Consider the following 20,878-nt stretch of genomic DNA (forward strand, 5'->3'; position numbering starts at 1 on the left):
AAGGTACTATGTCATTGTATCCAACATACTGACCTACTGCCATATGTGAACTAGAAGGGTACTATGTTCATGTATCCAACATACTGACCCACTGCCATATGTGAACTAGAAAGGTATTATGTTCATGTATCCAACATACTGACCCACTGCCATATGAGAACTAGAAAGGTATTATGTTCATGTATCCAACATACTGACCCACTGCCATATGTGAAATAGAAAGGTATTATGTTAATGTATCCAACATACTGACCCACTGCCATATGTGAACTAGAAAGGTACTATGTCATTGTATCCAACATACTGACCTACTGCCATATGTGAACTAGAAGGGTACTATGTTCATGTATCCAACATACTGACCCACTGCCATATGAGAACTAGAAAGGTATTATGTTCATGTATTCAACATACTGACCCACTGCCATATGTGAAATAGAAAGTTATTATGTTCATGTATCCAACATACTGACCCACTGCCATATGTGAACTAGAAAGGTACTATGTTCATATATCCAACATACTGACCTACTGCCATATGTGAACTAGAAAGGTACAATGTTCATGTATCCAACATACTGACCCGCTGCCATATGTGAACTAGAAAGGTACTATGTTCATATATCCAACATACTGACCCACTGCCACATGTGAACTAGAAAGTTATTATGTTTATGTATCCAACTTACTGACCCACTGCCATATGTGAACTAGAAAGGTATTATGTTCATGTATCCAACATACTGACCCACTGTCATATGTGAACTATAAAGGTATTATGTTCATGTATCCAACATACTGACCCACTGTCATATGTGAACTATAAAGGTATTATGTTCATGTATCCAACATACTGAGCCACTGCAATATGTGAACTAGAAAGGTACTATGTTCATATATCCAACATACTGACCCACTGCCATATGTGAACTAGAAAGGTACTATGTTCCTGTATCCAACATACTGACCCACTGCAATATGTGAACTAGAAAGATATTATGTTTATGTATCCAACATACTGACCCACTGCCATATGTGAACTATAAATGTATTATGTTCATGTATCCAACATACTGACCCACTGCCATATGTGAACTAGAAAGGTATTATGTTCATGTATCCAACATAATGACCCACTGCCATATGTGAACTAGAAAGGTATTGTCTTCATGTATACAACATACTGACCTACTGCCATATGTGAACTAGAAGGGTACTATGTTCATGTATCCAACATACTGACCCACTGCCATATGAGAACTAGAAAGGTATTATGTTCATGTATCCAACATACTGACCCACTGCCATATGTGAAATAGAAAGGTATTATGTTAATGTATCCAACATACTGACCCACTGCCATATGTGAACTAGAAAGGTACTATGTCATTGTATCCAACATACTGACCTACTGCCATATGTGAACTAGAAGGGTACTATGTTCATGTATCCAACATACTGACCCACTGCCATATGAGAACTAGAAAGGTATTATGTTCATGTATTCAACATACTGACCCACTGCCATATGTGAAATAGAAAGGTATTATGTTCATGTATCCAACATACTGACCCACTGCCATATGTGAACTAGAAAGGTACTATGTTCATATATCCAACATACTGACCTACTGCCATATGTGAACTAGAAAGGTACAATGTTCATGTATCCAACATACTGACCCGCTGCCATATGTGAACTAGAAAGGTACTATGTTCATATATCCAACATACTGACCCACTGCCACATGTGAACTAGAAAGTTATTATGTTTATGTATCCAACTTACTGACCCACTGCCATATGTGAACTAGAAAGGTATTATGTTCATGTATCCAACATACTGACCCACTGTCATATGTGAACTATAAAGGTATTATGTTCATGTATCCAACATACTGACCCACTGTCATATGTGAACTATAAAGGTATTATGTTCATGTATCCAACATACTGAGCCACTGCAATATGTGAACTAGAAAGGTACTATGTTCATATATCCAACATACTGACCCACTGCCATATGTGAACTAGAAAGGTACTATGTTCCTGTATCCAACATACTGACCCACTGCAATATGTGAACTAGAAAGATATTATGTTCATGTATCCAACATACTGACCCACTGCCATATGTGAACTATAAATGTATTATGTTCATGTATCCAACATACTGACCCACCGCCATATGTGAACTAGAAAGGTATTATGTTCATGTATCCAACATAATGACCCACTGCCATATGTGAACTAGAAAGGTATTATGTTCATGTATCCAACATACTGACCCACTGCCATATGTGAACTAGAAAAGTATTCTGTTCATGTATCCAACTTACTGACCCACTGACATATGTGAACTAGAAAGGTACTATGTTCATGTATCCAACATACAGACCCACTGCCATATGTGAACTAGAAAAGTATTCTGTTCATGTATCCAACTTACTGACCCACTGACATATGTGAACTAGAAAGGTACTATGTTCATGTATCCAACCTACTGACCCACTGCCATATGTGAACTAGAAATGTACTATGTCCTTGTATTAAACTTACTGGCCTACTGCAATATATGAACTAGAAAGGTACTATGTTCATATATCCAACATACTGACCCACTGACATATGTGAACTAGAAAGGTACTATGTTCATATATCCAACATACTGACCCACTGCCACATGTGAACTAGAAAGTTATTATGTTTATGTATCCAACTTACTGACCCACTGCCATATGTGAACTAGAAAGGTGTTATGTTCATGTATCCAACATACTGACCCACTGTCATATGTGAACTATAAAGGTATTATGTTCATGTATCCAACATACTGACCCACTGTCATATGTGAACTATAAAGGTATTATGTTCATGTATCCAACATACTGAGCCACTGCAATATGTGAACTAGAAAGGTACTATGTTCATATATCCAACATACTGACCCACTGCCATATGTGAACTAGAAAGGTACTATGTTCCTGTATCCAACATACTGACCCACTGCAATATGTGAACTAGAAAGATATTATGTTCATGTATCCAACATACTGACCCACTGCCATATGTGAACTATAAATGTATTATGTTCATGTATCCAACATACTGACCCACCGCCATATGTGAACTAGAAAGGTATTATGTTCATGTATCCAACATAATGACCCACTGTCATATGTGAACTAGAAAGGTATTATGTTCATGTATCCAACATACTGACCCACTGCCATATGTGAACTAGAAAGGTACTATGTTCATGTATCCAACATACAGACCCACTGCCATATGTGAACTAGAAAAGTATTCTGTTCATGTATCCAACTTACTGACCCACTGACATATGTGAACTAGAAAGGTATTATGTTCAAGTATCCAACATACTAACTCACTGCCATATGTGAATTGGATAGGTACTATGTTCATGTATGCAACTTACTGACCCACTGCCATATGTGAACTAGAAATGTACTATGTCCTTGTATTAAACTTACTGGCCTACTGCAATATATGAACTAGAAAGGTACTATGTTCATATATCCAACATACTGACCCACTGACATATGTGAACTAGAAAGGTACTATGTTCATGTATCCAACCTACTGACCAACTGCCATATGTGCACTAGAAAGGTACTATGTTCATGTATCTAACATACAGACCCACTGCAATATGTGAACTAGAAAGGTATTTTGTTCATGTATCCAACTTACTGACCCACTGACATATGTGAACTAGAAAGGTACTATGTTCATATATCCAACATAATGACCCACTGCCATATGTGAACTAGAAAGGTACTATGTCATTGTATCCAACATACTGACCTACTGCCATATGTGAACTAGAAGGGTACTATGTTCATGTATCCAACATACTGACCCACTGCCATATGAGAACTAGAAAGGTATTATGTTCATGTATTCAACATACTGACCCACTGCCATATGTGAAATAGAAAGGTATTATGTTCATGTATCCAACATACTGACCCACTGCCATATGTGAACTAGAAAGGTACTATGTTCATATATCCAACATACTGACCTACTGCCATATGTGAACTAGAAAGGTACAATGTTCATGTATCCAACATACTGACCCGCTGCCATATGTGAACTAGAAAGGTACTATGTTCATATATCCAACATACTGACCCACTGCCACATGTGAACTAGAAAGTTATTATGTTTATGTATCCAACTTACTGACCCACTGACATATGTGAACTAGAAAGGTATTATGTTCATGTATCCAACATACTGACCCACTGTCATATGTGAACTATAAAGGTATTATGTTCATGTATCCAACATACTGACCCACTGTCATATGTGAACTATAAAGGTATTATGTTCATGTATCCAACATACTGAGCCACTGCAATATGTGAACTAGAAAGGTACTATGTTCATATATCCAACATACTGACCCACTGCCATATGTGAACTAGAAAGGTACTATGTTCCTGTATCCAACATACTGACCCACTGCAATATGTGAACTAGAAAGATATTATGTTCATGTATCCAACATACTGACCCACTGCCATATGTGAACTATAAATGTATTATGTTCATGTATCCAACATACTGACCCACCGCCATATGTGAACTAGAAGGGTACTATGTTCATGTATCCAACATACTGACCCACTGCCATATGAGAACTAGAAAGGTATTATGTTCATGTATCCAACATACTGACCCACTGCCATATGTGAAATAGAAAGGTATTATGTTAATGTATCCAACATACTGACCCACTGCCATATGTGAACTAGAAAGGTACTATGTCATTGTATCCAACATACTGACCTACTGCCATATGTGAACTAGAAGGGTACTATGTTCATGTATCCAACATACTGACCCACTGCCATATGAGAACTAGAAAGGTATTATGTTCATGTATTCAACATACTGACCCACTGCCATATGTGAAATAGAAAGGTATTATGTTCATGTATCCAACATACTGACCCACTGCCATATGTGAACTAGAAAGGTACTATGTTCATATATCCAACATACTGACCTACTGCCATATGTGAACTAGAAAGGTACAATGTTCATGTATCCAACATACTGACCCGCTGCCATATGTGAACTAGAAAGGTACTATGTTCATATATCCAACATACTGACCCACTGCCACATGTGAACTAGAAAGTTATTATGTTTATGTATCCAACTTACTGACCCACTGCCATATGTGAACTAGAAAGGTATTATGTTCATGTATCCAACATACTGACCCACTGTCATATGTGAACTATAAAGGTATTATGTTCATGTATCCAACATACTGACCCACTGTCATATGTGAACTATAAAGGTATTATGTTCATGTATCCAACATACTGAGCCACTGCAATATGTGAACTAGAAAGGTACTATGTTCATATATCCAACATACTGACCCACTGCCATATGTGAACTAGAAAGGTACTATGTTCCTGTATCCAACATACTGACCCACTGCAATATGTGAACTAGAAAGATATTATGTTCATGTATCCAACATACTGACCCACTGCCATATGTGAACTATAAATGTATTATGTTCATGTATCCAACATACTGACCCACCGCCATATGTGAACTAGAAAGGTATTATGTTCATGTATCCAACATAATGACCCACTGCCATATGTGAACTAGAAAGGTATTATGTTCATGTATCCAACATACTGACCCACTGCCATATGTGAACTAGAAAGGTACTATGTTCATGTATCCAACATACAGACCCACTGCCATATGTGAACTAGAAAAGTATTCTGTTCATGTATCCAACTTACTGACCCACTGACATATGTGAACTAGAAAGGTATTATGTTCAAGTATCCAACATACTAACTCACTGCCATATGTGAATTGGATAGGTACTATGTTCATGTATGCAACTTACTGACCCACTGCCATATGTGAACTAGAAATGTACTATGTCCTTGTATTAAACTTACTGGCCTACTGCAATATATGAACTAGAAAGGTACTATGTTCATATATCCAACATACTGACCCACTGACATATGTGAACTAGAAAGGTACTATGTTCATGTATCCAACCTACTGACCAACTGCCATATGTGCACTAGAAAGGTACTATGTTCATGTATCTAACATACAGACCCACTGCAATATGTGAACTAGAAAGGTATTTTGTTCATGTATCCAACTTACTGACCCACTGACATATGTGAACTAGAAAGGTACTATGTTCATGTATACAACATACTGACCCACTGCCATATGTGAACTAGAAAGATATTATTTTCATGTATCCAACTTACTGACCCACTGACATATGTGAACTAGAAAGGTATTATGTTCATGTATCCAACATACTGACCCACTGCCATATGTGAACTAGAAAGGTACTATGTCATTGTATCCAACATACTGACCTACTGCCATATGTGAACTAGAAGCGTACTATGTTCATGTATCCAACATACTGACCCACTGCCATATGTGAACTAGAAAGGTATTATGTTCATGTATCCAACATACTAACCCACTGCCATATGAGAACTAGAAAGGTATTATGTTCATGTATCCAACATACTGACACACTGCCATATGTGAAATAGAAAGGTATTATGTTCATATATCCAACATACTGACCTACTGCCATATGTGAACTAGAAAGGTACAATGTTCATGTATCCAACATACTGACCCACTGTCATATGTGAACTATAAAGGTATTATGTTCATGTATCCAACATACTGAGCCACTGCAATATGTGAACTAGAAAGGTACTATGTTCATATATCCAACATACTGACCCACTGCCATATGTGAACTAGAAAGGTACTATGTTCCTGTATCCAACATACTGACCCACTGCAATATGTGAACTAGAAAGATATTATGTTCATGTATCCAACATACTGACCCACTGCCATATGTGAACTATAAATGTATTATGTTCATGTATCCAACATACTGACCCACCGCCATATGTGAACTAGAAGGGTACTATGTTCATGTATCCAACATACTGACCCACTGCCATATGAAAACTAGAAAGGTATTATGTTCATGTATCCAACATACTGACCCACTGCCATATGTGAAATAGAAAGGTATTATGTTAATGTATCCAACATACTGACCCACTGCCATATGTGAACTAGAAAGGTACTATGTCATTGTATCCAACATACTGACCTACTGCCATATGTGAACTAGAAGGGTACTATGTTCATGTATCCAACATACTGACCCACTGCCATATGAGAACTAGAAAGGTATTATGTTCATGTATTCAACATACTGACCCACTGCCATATGTGAAATAGAAAGGTATTATGTTCATGTATCCAACATACTGTCCCACTGCCATATGTGAACTAGAAAGGTACTATGTTCATATATCCAACATACTGACCTACTGCCATATGTGAACTAGAAAGGTACAATGTTCATGTATCCAACATACTGACCCGCTGCCATATGTGAACTAGAAAGGTACTATGTTCATATATCCAACATACTGACCCACTGCCACATGTGAACTAGAAAGTTATTATGTTTATGTATCCAACTTACTGACCCACTGCCATATGTGAACTAGAAAGGTATTATGTTCATGTATCCAACATACTGACCCACTGTCATATGTGAACTATAAAGGTATTATGTTCATGTATCCAACATACTGACCCACTGTCATATGTGAACTATAAAGGTATTATGTTCATGTATCCAACATACTGAGCCACTGCAATATGTGAACTAGAAAGGTACTATGTTCATATATCCAACATACTGACCCACTGCCATATGTGAACTAGAAAGGTACTATGTTCCTGTATCCAACATACTGACCCACTGCAATATGTGAACTAGAAAGATATTATGTTCATGTATCCAACATACTGACCCACTGCCATATGTGAACTATAAATGTATTATGTTCATGTATCCAACATACTGACCCACCGCCATATGTGAACTAGAAAGGTATTATGTTCATGTATCCAACATAATGACCCACTGCCATATGTGAACTAGAAAGGTATTATGTTCATGTATCCAACATACTGACCCACTGCCATATGTGAACTAGAAAGGTACTATGTTCATGTATCCAACATACAGACCCACTGCCATATGTGAACTAGAAAAGTATTCTGTTCATGTATCCAACTTACTGACCCACTGACATATGTGAACTAGAAAGGTATTATGTTCAAGTATCCAACATACTAACTCACTGCCATATGTGAATTGGATAGGTACTATGTTCATGTATGCAACTTACTGACCCACTGCCATATGTGAACTAGAAATGTACTATGTCCTTGTATTAAACTTACTGGCCTACTGCAATATATGAACTAGAAAGGTACTATGTTCATATATCCAACATACTGACCCACTGACATATGTGAACTAGAAAGGTACTATGTTCATGTATCCAACCTACTGACCAACTGCCATATGTGCACTAGAAAGGTACTATGTTCATGTATCTAACATACAGACCCACTGCAATATGTGAACTAGAAAGGTATTTTGTTCATGTATCCAACTTACTGACCCACTGACATATGTGAACTAGAAAGGTACTATGTTCATGTATACAACATACTGACCCACTGCCATATGTGAACTAGAAAGATATTATTTTCATGTATCCAACTTACTGACCCACTGACATATGTGAACTAGAAAGGTATTATGTTCATGTATCCAACATACTGACCCACTGCCATATGTGAACTAGAAAGGTACTATGTCATTGTATCCAACATACTGACCTACTGCCATATGTGAACTAGAAGCGTACTATGTTCATGTATCCAACATACTGACCCACTGCCATATGTGAACTAGAAAGGTATTATGTTCATGTATCCAACATACTAACCCACTGCCATATGAGAACTAGAAAGGTATTATGTTCATGTATCCAACATACTGACACACTGCCATATGTGAAATAGAAAGGTATTATGTTCATATATCCAACATACTGACCTACTGCCATATGTGAACTAGAAAGGTACAATGTTCATGTATCCAACATACTGACCCACTGTCATATGTGAACTATAAAGGTATTATGTTCATGTATCCAACATACTGAGCCACTGCAATATGTGAACTAGAAAGGTACTATGTTCATATATCCAACATACTGACCCACTGCCATATGTGAACTAGAAAGGTACTATGTTCCTGTATCCAACATACTGACCCACTGCAATATGTGAACTAGAAAGATATTATGTTCATGTATCCAACATACTGACCCACTGCCATATGTGAACTATAAATGTATTATGTTCATGTATCCAACATACTGACCCACCGCCATATGTGAACTAGAAGGGTACTATGTTCATGTATCCAACATACTGACCCACTGCCATATGAAAACTAGAAAGGTATTATGTTCATGTATCCAACATACTGACCCACTGCCATATGTGAAATAGAATGGTATTATGTTAATGTATCCAACATACTGACCCACTGCCATATGTGAACTAGAAAGGTACTATGTCATTGTATCCAACATACTGACCTACTGCCATATGTGAACTAGAAGGGTACTATGTTCATGTATCCAACATACTGACCCACTGCCATATGAGAACTAGAAAGGTATTATGTTCATGTATTCAACATACTGACCCACTGCCATATGTGAAATAGAAAGGTATTATGTTCATGTATCCAACATACTGTCCCACTGCCATATGTGAACTAGAAAGGTACTATGTTCATATATCCAACATACTGACCTACTGCCATATGTGAACTAGAAAGGTACAATGTTCATGTATCCAACATACTGACCCGCTGCCATATGTGAACTAGAAAGGTACTATGTTCATATATCCAACATACTGACCCACTGCCACATGTGAACTAGAAAGTTATTATGTTTATGTATCCAACTTACTGACCCACTGCCATATGTGAACTAGAAAGGTATTATGTTCATGTATCCAACATACTGACCCACTGTCATATGTGAACTATAAAGGTATTATGTTCATGTATCCAACATACTGACCCACTGTCATATGTGAACTATAAAGGTATTATGTTCATGTATCCAACATACTGAGCCACTGCAATATGTGAACTAGAAAGGTACTATGTTCATATATCCAACATACTGACCCACTGCCATATGTGAACTAGAAAGGTACTATGTTCCTGTATCCAACATACTGACCCACTGCAATATGTGAACTAGAAAGATATTATGTTCATGTATCCAACATACTGACCCACTGCCATATGTGAACTATAAATGTATTATGTTCATGTATCCAACATACTGACCCACCGCCATATGTGAACTAGAAAGGTATTATGTTCATGTATCCAACATAATGACCCACTGCCATATGTGAACTAGAAAGGTATTATGTTCATGTATCCAACATACTGACCCACTGCCATATGTGAACTAGAAAGGTACTATGTTCATGTATCCAACATACAGACCCACTGCCATATGTGAACTAGAAAAGTATTCTGTTCATGTATCCAACTTACTGACCCACTGACATATGTGAACTAGAAAGGTATTATGTTCAAGTATCCAACATACTAACTCACTGCCATATGTGAATTGGATAGGTACTATGTTCATGTATGCAACTTACTGACCCACTGCCATATGTGAACTAGAAATGTACTATGTCCTTGTATTAAACTTACTGGCCTACTGCAATATATGAACTAGAAAGGTACTATGTTCATATATCCAACATACTGACCCACTGACATATGTGAACTAGAAAGGTACTATGTTCATGTATCCAACCTACTGACCAACTGCCATATGTGCACTAGAAAGGTACTATGTTCATGTATCTAACATACAGACCCACTGCAATATGTGAACTAGAAAGGTATTTTGTTCATGTATCCAACTTACTGACCCACTGACATATGTGAACTAGAAAGGTACTATGTTCATGTATACAACATACTGACCCACTGCCATATGTGAACTAGAAAGATATTATTTTCATGTATCCAACTTACTGACCCACTGACATATGTGAACTAGAAAGGTATTATGTTCATGTATCCAACATACTGACCCACTGCCATATGTGAACTAGAAAGGTACTATGTCATTGTATCCAACATACTGACCTACTGCCATATGTGAACTAGAAGGGTACTATGTTCATGTATCCAACATACTGACCCACTGCCATATGTGAACTAGAAAGGTATTATGTTCATGTATCCAACATACTGACCCACTGCCATATGAGAACTAGAAAGGTATTATGTTCATGTATCCAACATACTGACACACTGCCATATGTGAAATAGAAAGGTATTATGTTAATGTATCCAACATACTGACCCACTGTCATATGTGAACTAGAAAGGTACTATGTCATTGTATCCAACATACTGACCTACTGCCATATGTGAACTAGAAGGGTACTATGTTCATGTATCCAACATACTGACCCACTGCCATATGAGAACTAGAAAGGTATTATGTTCATGTATTCAACATACTGACCCACTGCCATATGTGAAATAGAAAGTTATTATGTTCATGTATCCAACATACTGACCCACTGCCATATGTGAACTAGAAAGGTACTATGTTCATATATCCAACATACTGACCCACTGCCATATGTGAACTAGAAAGGTACTATGTCATTGTATCCAACATACTGACCTACTGCCATATGTGAACTAGAAGGGTACTATGTTCATGTATCCAACATACTGACCCACTGCCATATGAGAACTAGAAAGGTATTATGTTCATGTATTCAACATACTGACCCACTGCCATATGTGAAATAGAAAGGTATTATGTTCATGTATCCAACATACTGACCCACTGCCATATGTGAACTAGAAAGGTACTATGTTCATATATCCAACATACTGACCTACTGCCATATGTGAACTAGAAAGGTACAATGTTCATGTATCCAACATACTGACCCGCTGCCATATGTGAACTAGAAAGGTACTATGTTCATATATCCAACATACTGACCCACTGCCACATGTGAACTAGAAGGTTATTATGTTTATGTATCCAACTTACTGACCCACTGCCATATGTGAACTAGAAAGGTATTATGTTCATGTATCCAACATACTGACCCACTGTCATATGTGAACTATAAAGGTATTATGTTCATGTATCCAACATACTGACCCACTGTCATATGTGAACTATAAAGGTATTATGTTCATGTATCCAACATACTGAGCCACTGCAATATGTGAACTAGAAAGGTACTATGTTCATATATCCAACATACTGACCCACTGCCATATGTGAACTAGAAAGGTACTATGTTCCTGTATCCAACATACTGACCCACTGCAATATGTGAACTAGAAAGATATTATGTTCATGTATCCAACATACTGACCCACTGCCATATGTGAACTATAAATGTATTATGTTCATGTATCCAACATACTGACCCACCGCCATATGTGAACTAGAAAGGTATTATGTTCATGTATCCAACATAATGACCCACTGCCATATGTGAACTAGAAAGGTATTGTCTTCATGTATACAACATACTGACCCACTGCCATATGTGAACAAGAAAGGTACTATGTTCATGTATCCAACATACAGACCCACTGCCATATGTGAACTAGAAAAGTATTCTGTTCATGTATCCAACTTACTGACCCACTGACATATGTGAACTAGAAAGGTATTATGTTCAAGTATCCAACATACTAACTCACTGCCATATGTGAATTGGATAGGTACTATGTTCATGTATGCAACTTACTGACCCACTGCCATATGTGAACTAGAAATGTACTATGTCCTTGTATTAAACTTACTGGCCTACTGCAATATATGAACTAGAAAGATACTATGTTCATATATCCAACATACTGACCCACTGACATATGTGAACTAGAAAGGTACTATGTTCATGTATCCAACCTACTGACCAACTGCCATATGTGCACTAGAAAGGTACTATGTTCATGTATCTAACATACAGACCCACTGCAATATGTGAACTAGAAAGGTATTTTGTTCATGTATCCAACTTACTGACCCACTGACATATGTGAACTAGAAAGGTACTATGTTCATGTATCCAACATACTGACCCACTGCCATATGTGAACTAGAAAGATATTATTTTCATGTATCCAACTTACTGACCCACTGACATATGTGAACTAGAAAGGTATTAAGTTCATGTATCCAACATACTGACCCACTGCCATATGTGAACTAGAAAGGTACTATGTCATTGTATCCAACATACTGACCTACTGCCATATGTGAACTAGAAGGGTACTATGTTCATGTATCCAACATACTGACCCACTGCCATATGTGAACTAGAAAGGTATTATGTTCATGTATCCAACATACTGACCCACTGCCATATGAGAACTAGAAAGGTATTATGTTCATGTATCCAACATACTGACGCACTGCCATATGTGAAATAGAAAGGTATTATGTTAATGTATCCAACATACTGACCCACTGTCATATGTGAACTAGAAAGGTACTATGTCATTGTATCCAACATACTGACCTACTGCCATATGTGAACTAGAAGGGTACTATGTTCATGTATCCAACATACTGACCCACTGCCATATGAGAACTAGAAAGGTATTATGTTCATGTATTCAACATACTGACCCACTGCCATATGTGAAATAGAAAGGTATTATGTTCATGTATCCAACATACTGACCCACTGCCATATGTGAAATAGAAAGGTATTATGTTCATGTATCCAACATACTGACGCACTGCCATATGTGAAATAGAAAGGTATTATGTTAATGTATCCAACATACTGACCCACTGTCATATGTGAACTAGAAAGGTACTATGTCATTGTATCCAACATACTGACCTACTGCCATATGTGAACTAGAAGGGTACTATGTTCATGTATCCAACATACTGACCCACTGCCATATGAGAACTAGAAAGGTATTATGTTCATGTATTCAACATACTGACCCACTGCCATATGTGAAATAGAAAGGTATTATGTTCATGTATCCAACATACTGACCCACTGCCATATGTGAACTAGAAAGGTACAATGTTCATGTATCAAACATACTGACCCGCTGCCATATGTGAACTAGAAAGGTACTATGTTCATATATCCAACATACTGACCCACTGCCACATGTGAACTAGAAAGTTATTATGTTTATGTATCCAACTTACTGACCCACTGCCATATGTGAACTAGAAAGGTATTATGTTCATGTATCCAACATACTGACCCACTGTCATATGTGAACTATAAAGGTATTATGTTCATGTATCCAACATACTGACCCACTGTCATATGTGAACTATAAAGGTATTATGTTCATGTATCCAACATACTGACCCACCGCCATATGTGAACTAGAAAGGTATTATGTTCATGTATCCAACATAATGACCCACTGCCATATGTGAACTAGAAAGGTATTGTCTTCATGTATACAACATACTGACCCACTGCCATATGTGAACAAGAAAGGTACTATGTTCATGTATCCAACATACAGACCCACTGCCATATGTGAACTAGAAAAGTATTCTGTTCATGTATCCAACTTACTGACCCACTGACATATGTGAACTAGAAAGGTATTATGTTCAAGTATCCAACATACTAACTCACTGCCATATGTGAATTGGATAGGTACTATGTTCATGTATGCAACTTACTGACCCACTGCCATATGTGAACTAGAAATGTACTATGTCCTTGTATTAAACTTACTGGCCTACTGCAATATATGAACTAGAAAGATACTATGTTCATATATCCAACATACTGACCCACTGACATATGTGAACTAGAAAGGTACTATGTTCATGTATCCAACCTACTGACCAACTGCCATATGTGCACTAGAAAGGTACTATGTTCATGTATCTAACATACAGACCCACTGCAATATGTGAACTAGAAAGGTATTTTGTTCATGTATCCAACTTACTGACCCACTGACATATGTGAACTAGAAAGGTACTATGTTCATGTATCCAACATACTGACCCACTGCCATATGTGAACTAGAAAGATATTATTTTCATGTATCCAACTTACTGACCCACTGACATATGTGAACTAGAAAGGTATTAAGTTCATGTATCCAACATACTGACCCACTGCCATATGTGAACTAGAAAGGTACTATGTCATTGTATCCAACATACTGACCTACTGCCATATGTGAACTAGAAGGGTACTATGTTCATGTATCCAACATACTGACCCACTGCCATATGTGAACTAGAAAGGTATTATGTTCATGTATCCAACATACTGACCCACTGCCATATGAGAACTAGAAAGGTATTATGTTCATGTATCCAACATACTGACGCACTGCCATATGTGAAATAGAAAGGTATTATGTTAATGTATCCAACATACTGACCCACTGTCATATGTGAACTAGAAAGGTACTATGTCATTGTATCCAACATACTGACCTACTGCCATATGTGAACTAGAAGGGTACTATGTTCATGTATCCAACATACTGACCCACTGCCATATGAGAACTAGAAAGGTATTATGTTCATGTATTCAACATACTGACCCACTGCCATATGTGAAATAGAAAGGTATTATGTTCATGTATCCAACATACTGACCCACTGCCATATGTGAAATAGAAAGGTATTATGTTCATGTATCCAACATACTGACGCACTGCCATATGTGAAATAGAAAGGTATTATGTTAATGTATCCAACATACTGACCCACTGTCATATGTGAACTAGAAAGGTACTATGTCATTGTATCCAACATACTGACCTACTGCCATATGTGAACTAGAAGGGTACTATGTTCATGTATCCAACATACTGACCCACTGCCATATGAGAACTAGAAAGGTATTATGTTCATGTATTCAACATACTGACCCACTGCCATATGTGAAATAGAAAGGTATTATGTTCATGTATCCAACATACTGACCCACTGCCATATGTGAACTAGAAAGGTACAATGTTCATGTATCCAACATACTGACCCGCTGCCATATGTGAACTAGAAAGGTACTATGTTCATATATCCAACATACTGACCCACTGCCACATGTGAACTAGAAAGTTATTATGTTTATGTATCCAACTTACTGACCCACTGCCATATGTGAACTAGAAAGGTATTATGTTCATGTATCCAACATACTGAGCCACTGCAATATGTGAACTAGAAAGGTACTATGTTCATATATCCAACATACTGACCCACTGCCATATGTGAACTAGAAAGGTACTATGTTCCTGTATCCAACATACTGACCCACTGCAATATGTGAACTATAAATGTATTATGTTCATGTATCCAACATACTGACCCACCGCCATATGTGAACTAGAAAGGTATTGTCTTCATGTATACAACATACTGACCCACTGCCATATGTGAACTAGAAAGGTACTATGTTCATGTATCCAACATACAGACCCACTGCCATATGTGAACTAGAAAAGTATTCTGTTCATGTATCCAACTTACTGACCCACTGACATATGTGAACTAGAAAGGTATTATGTTCAAGTATCCAACATACTAACTCACTGCCATATGTGAATTGGATAGGTACTATGTTCATGTATGCAACTTACTGACCCACTGCCATATGTGAACTAGAAATGTACTATGTCCTTGTATTAAACTTACTGGCCTACTGCAATATATGAACTAGAAAGGTACTATGTTCATATATCCAACATACTGACCCACTGACATATGTGAACTAGAAAGGTACTATGTTCATGTATCCAACCTACTGACCAACTGCCATATGTGCACTAGAAAGGTACTATGTTCATGTATCTAACATACAGACCCACTGCAATATGTGAACTAGAAAGGTATTTTGTTCATGTATCCAACTTACTGACCCACTGACATATGTGAACTAGAAAGGTACTATGTTCATGTATCCAACATACTGACCCACTGCCATATGTGAACTAGAAAGATATTATTTTCATGTATCCAACTTACTGACCCACTGACATATGTGAACTAGAAAGGTATTATGTTCATGTATCCAACATACTGACCCACTGCCATATGTGAACTAGAAAGGTACTATGTCATTGTATCCAACATACTGACCTACTGCCATATGTGAACTAGAAGGGTACTATGTTCATGTATCCAACATACTGACCCACTGCCATATGTGAACTAGAAAGGTATTATGTTCATGTATCCAACATACTGACCCACTGCCATATGAGAACTAGAAAGGTATTATGTTCATGTATCCAACATACTGACGCACTGCCATATGTGAAATAGAAAGGTATTATGTTAATGTATCCAACATACTGACCCACTGTCATATGTGAACTAAAAAGGTACTATGTCATTGTATCCAACATACTGACCTACTGCCATATGTGAACTAGAAGGGTACTATGTTCATGTATCCAACATACTGACCCACTGCCATATGAGAACTAGAAAGGTATTATGTTCATGTATTCAACATACTGACCCACTGCCATATGTGAAATAGAAAGTTATTATGTTCATGTATCCAACATACTGACCCACTGCCATATGTGAACTAGAAAGGTACTATGTTCATATATCCAACATACTGACCTCTACTGCCATATGTGAACTAGAAAGGTACAATGTTCATGTATCCAACATACTGACCCGCTGCCATATGTGAACTAGAAAGGTACTATGTTCATATATCCAATATACTGACCCACTGCCACATGTGAACTAGAAAGTTATTATGTTTATGTATCCAACTTACTGACCTACTGCCATATGTGAACTAGAAAGGTATTATGTTCATGTATCCAACATACTGACCCACTGTCATATGTGAACTATAAAGGTATTATGTTCATGTATCCAACATACTGACCCACTGTCATATGTGAACTATAAAGGTATTATGTTCATGTATCCAACATACTGAGCCACTGCAATATGTGAACTAGAAAGGTACTATGTTCATATATCCAACATACTGACCCACTGCCATATGTGAACTAGAAAGGTACTATGTTCCTGTATCCAACATACTGACCCACTGCAATATGTGAACTAGAAAGATATTATGTTCATGTATCCAACATACTGACCCACTGCCATATGTGAACTATAAATGTATTATGTTCATGTATCCAACATACTGACCCACTGCCATATGTGAACTAGAAAGGTATTATGTTCATGTATCCAACATAATGACCCACTGCCATATGTGAACTAGAAGGGTATTGTCTTCATGTATACAACATACTGACCCACTGCCATATGTGAACTAGAAAGGTACTATGTTCATGTATCCAACATACAGACCCACTGCCATATGTGAACTAGAAAAGTATTCTGTTCATGTATCCAACTTACTGACCCACTGACATATGTGAACTAGAAAGGTATTATGTTCATGTATCCAACATACTGACCAACTGCCATATATGAACTAGAAAGGTACTATGTTCATGTATCCAACATACAGACCCACTGCCATATGTGAACTAGAAAGGTACCATGTTCATATATCCAACATACTGACCCACTGCCATATGTGAACTAGAAAGGTATTATGTTCAAGTATCCAACATACTAACTCACTGCCATATGTGAATTGGATAGGTACTATGTTCATGTATGCAACTTACTGACCCACTGCCATATGTGAACTAGAAAGGTACTATGTCCTTGTATTAAACTTACTGGCCTACTGCAATATATGAACTAGAAAGGTACTATGTTCATATATCCAACATACTGACCCACTGCCATATGTGAACTAGAAAGGTATTATGTTCATGTATCCAACATACTGACCCTCTGCCATATGTGAACTAGAAAGGTACTATGTTCATGTATCCAACTTACTGACCTTCTGCCATATGTGAACTAGAAAGGTACTTTGTTCATGTATCCAACTTAATGACCCACTGCCATATGTGACCTAGAAAGGTACAATGTTCATGTATCCAACATACTGACTCACTGCCATATGTGAACTAGAAAGGTATTATGTTCATGTATCCAACATACTGACCAACTGCCATATGTGCACTAGAAAGGTACTATGTTCATGTATCTAACATACAGACCCACTGCCATATGTGAACTAGAAAGGTATTTTGGTCATGTATCCAACTTACTGACCCACTGACATATGTGAATTAGAAAGGTACTATGTTCATGTATCCAACATACTGACCCACTGCCATATGTGAACTAGAAAGATATTATTTTCATGTATCCAACTTACTGACCCACTGACATATGTGAACTAGAAAGGTATTATGTTCATGTATTCAACATACTGACCCACTGCCATATGTGAACTAGAAAGGTACTATGTCATTGTATCCAACATACTGACCTACTGCCATATGTGAACTAGAAGGGTACTATGTTCATGTATCCAACATACTGACCCACTGCCATATGTGAACTAGAAAGGTATTATGTTCATGTATCCAACATACTGACCCACTGCCATATGAGAACTAGAAAGGTATTATGTTCATGTATCCAACATACTGACCCACTGCCATATGTGAAATAGAAAGGTATTATGTTAATGTATCCAACATACTGACCCACTGCCATATGTGAACTAGAAAGGTACTATGTCATTGTATCCAACATACTGACCTACTGCCATATGTGAACTAGAAAGATACTATATCCTTGTATTCAACTTACTGACCTACTGTCATATGTGAACTAGAAAGGTACTATGTCATTGTGTTCAACTTACTGGTCTACTGCAATATGTGAACTAGAAAGGTATTATGTTTATGTATTCAACTTACTTGCCTACTGCAATATGTGAACTAGAAATGCACTATGTTTATCTTTCCAACTTACTGGCATACTGTCATATGTAAACTAGAAAGGTACTATGTTTATGTCTTCAATTTGTTGGCCTTCTGCCATATGTGAACTAGAAAGGTACTATTCTCATGTATTCAACTTACTGGCCTACTGCCATATGTGAACTAGAAAGGTACTATGTCCTTGTATTAAACTTACTGACCCACTGCCATATATATGTGAACTGTATAGCTACCATGTTCATGTATCCAACTTACTGACCCACTGACATATGTGACCTAGAAAGGTACTATGTTCATGTATCCAACTTACTGAACTTCTGCCATATGTGAACAAGTAAGGTACTATGTTCATGTATCCAACTTACTGACCCACTGCCATATGTGACCTAGAAAGTTACTATGTTCATGTATCCAACATACTGACCTACTGCCATATGTGAACTAGAAAGGTACTATGTTCATGTATCCAACTTACTGACCCACTGCCATATGTGAACTAGAATGGTATTCTGTTAATGTATCCAACTTACTGACCCACTGCCATATGTGAACTAGAAAGATACTATGTTCATGTATCCAACATACTGACCCACTGCCATATGTGAACTAGAAAGGTAGTATGTTCTTGTATTCATCTTACTGACCTACTGCCATATGTGAGCTGGAAAGGTAGTATGTTCTTGTATTCATCTTACTGACCCACTGCCATATGTGAACTAGAAAGGTACTATGTTCATGTATCCAACATACTGACCTACTGACATATGTGAGCTAGAAAGATAGTATGTTCTTGTATTCATCTTACTGACCCACTGCCATATATGAGCTAGAAAGGTATTATGTTCATATATCCAACATACTGACCAACTGCCATTTGTGAACTAGAAAGGTACTATATGTATGCATTCAACATATACTGACCTACTGCCATATGTGAACTAGAAAGGTACTATATGTATGTACCCAACTTACTGACCCATAGCCGTATGTGAACTAGAAAGGTACTATGTTCATGTATCCAAC

The 20,878-nt window shown here is 37.3% G+C and overlaps 1 protein-coding gene across 1 annotated transcript in view; it reads right to left on the reverse strand.

Annotated features, from left to right (window-relative positions):
* LOC102807784 (von Willebrand factor D and EGF domain-containing protein-like) overlaps window positions 1-20,878 on the reverse strand; it is a 157,397-nt gene that overhangs the window by 61,142 nt on the left and 75,377 nt on the right. The window lies entirely within an intron of this gene.

The sequence above is a fragment of the Saccoglossus kowalevskii genome, chromosome 22 (genome assembly GCF_978046115.1).
Source record: "Saccoglossus kowalevskii chromosome 22, keSacKowa6.1, whole genome shotgun sequence".
Classification (NCBI taxonomy): Eukaryota; Metazoa; Hemichordata; class Enteropneusta; family Harrimaniidae; genus Saccoglossus; species Saccoglossus kowalevskii.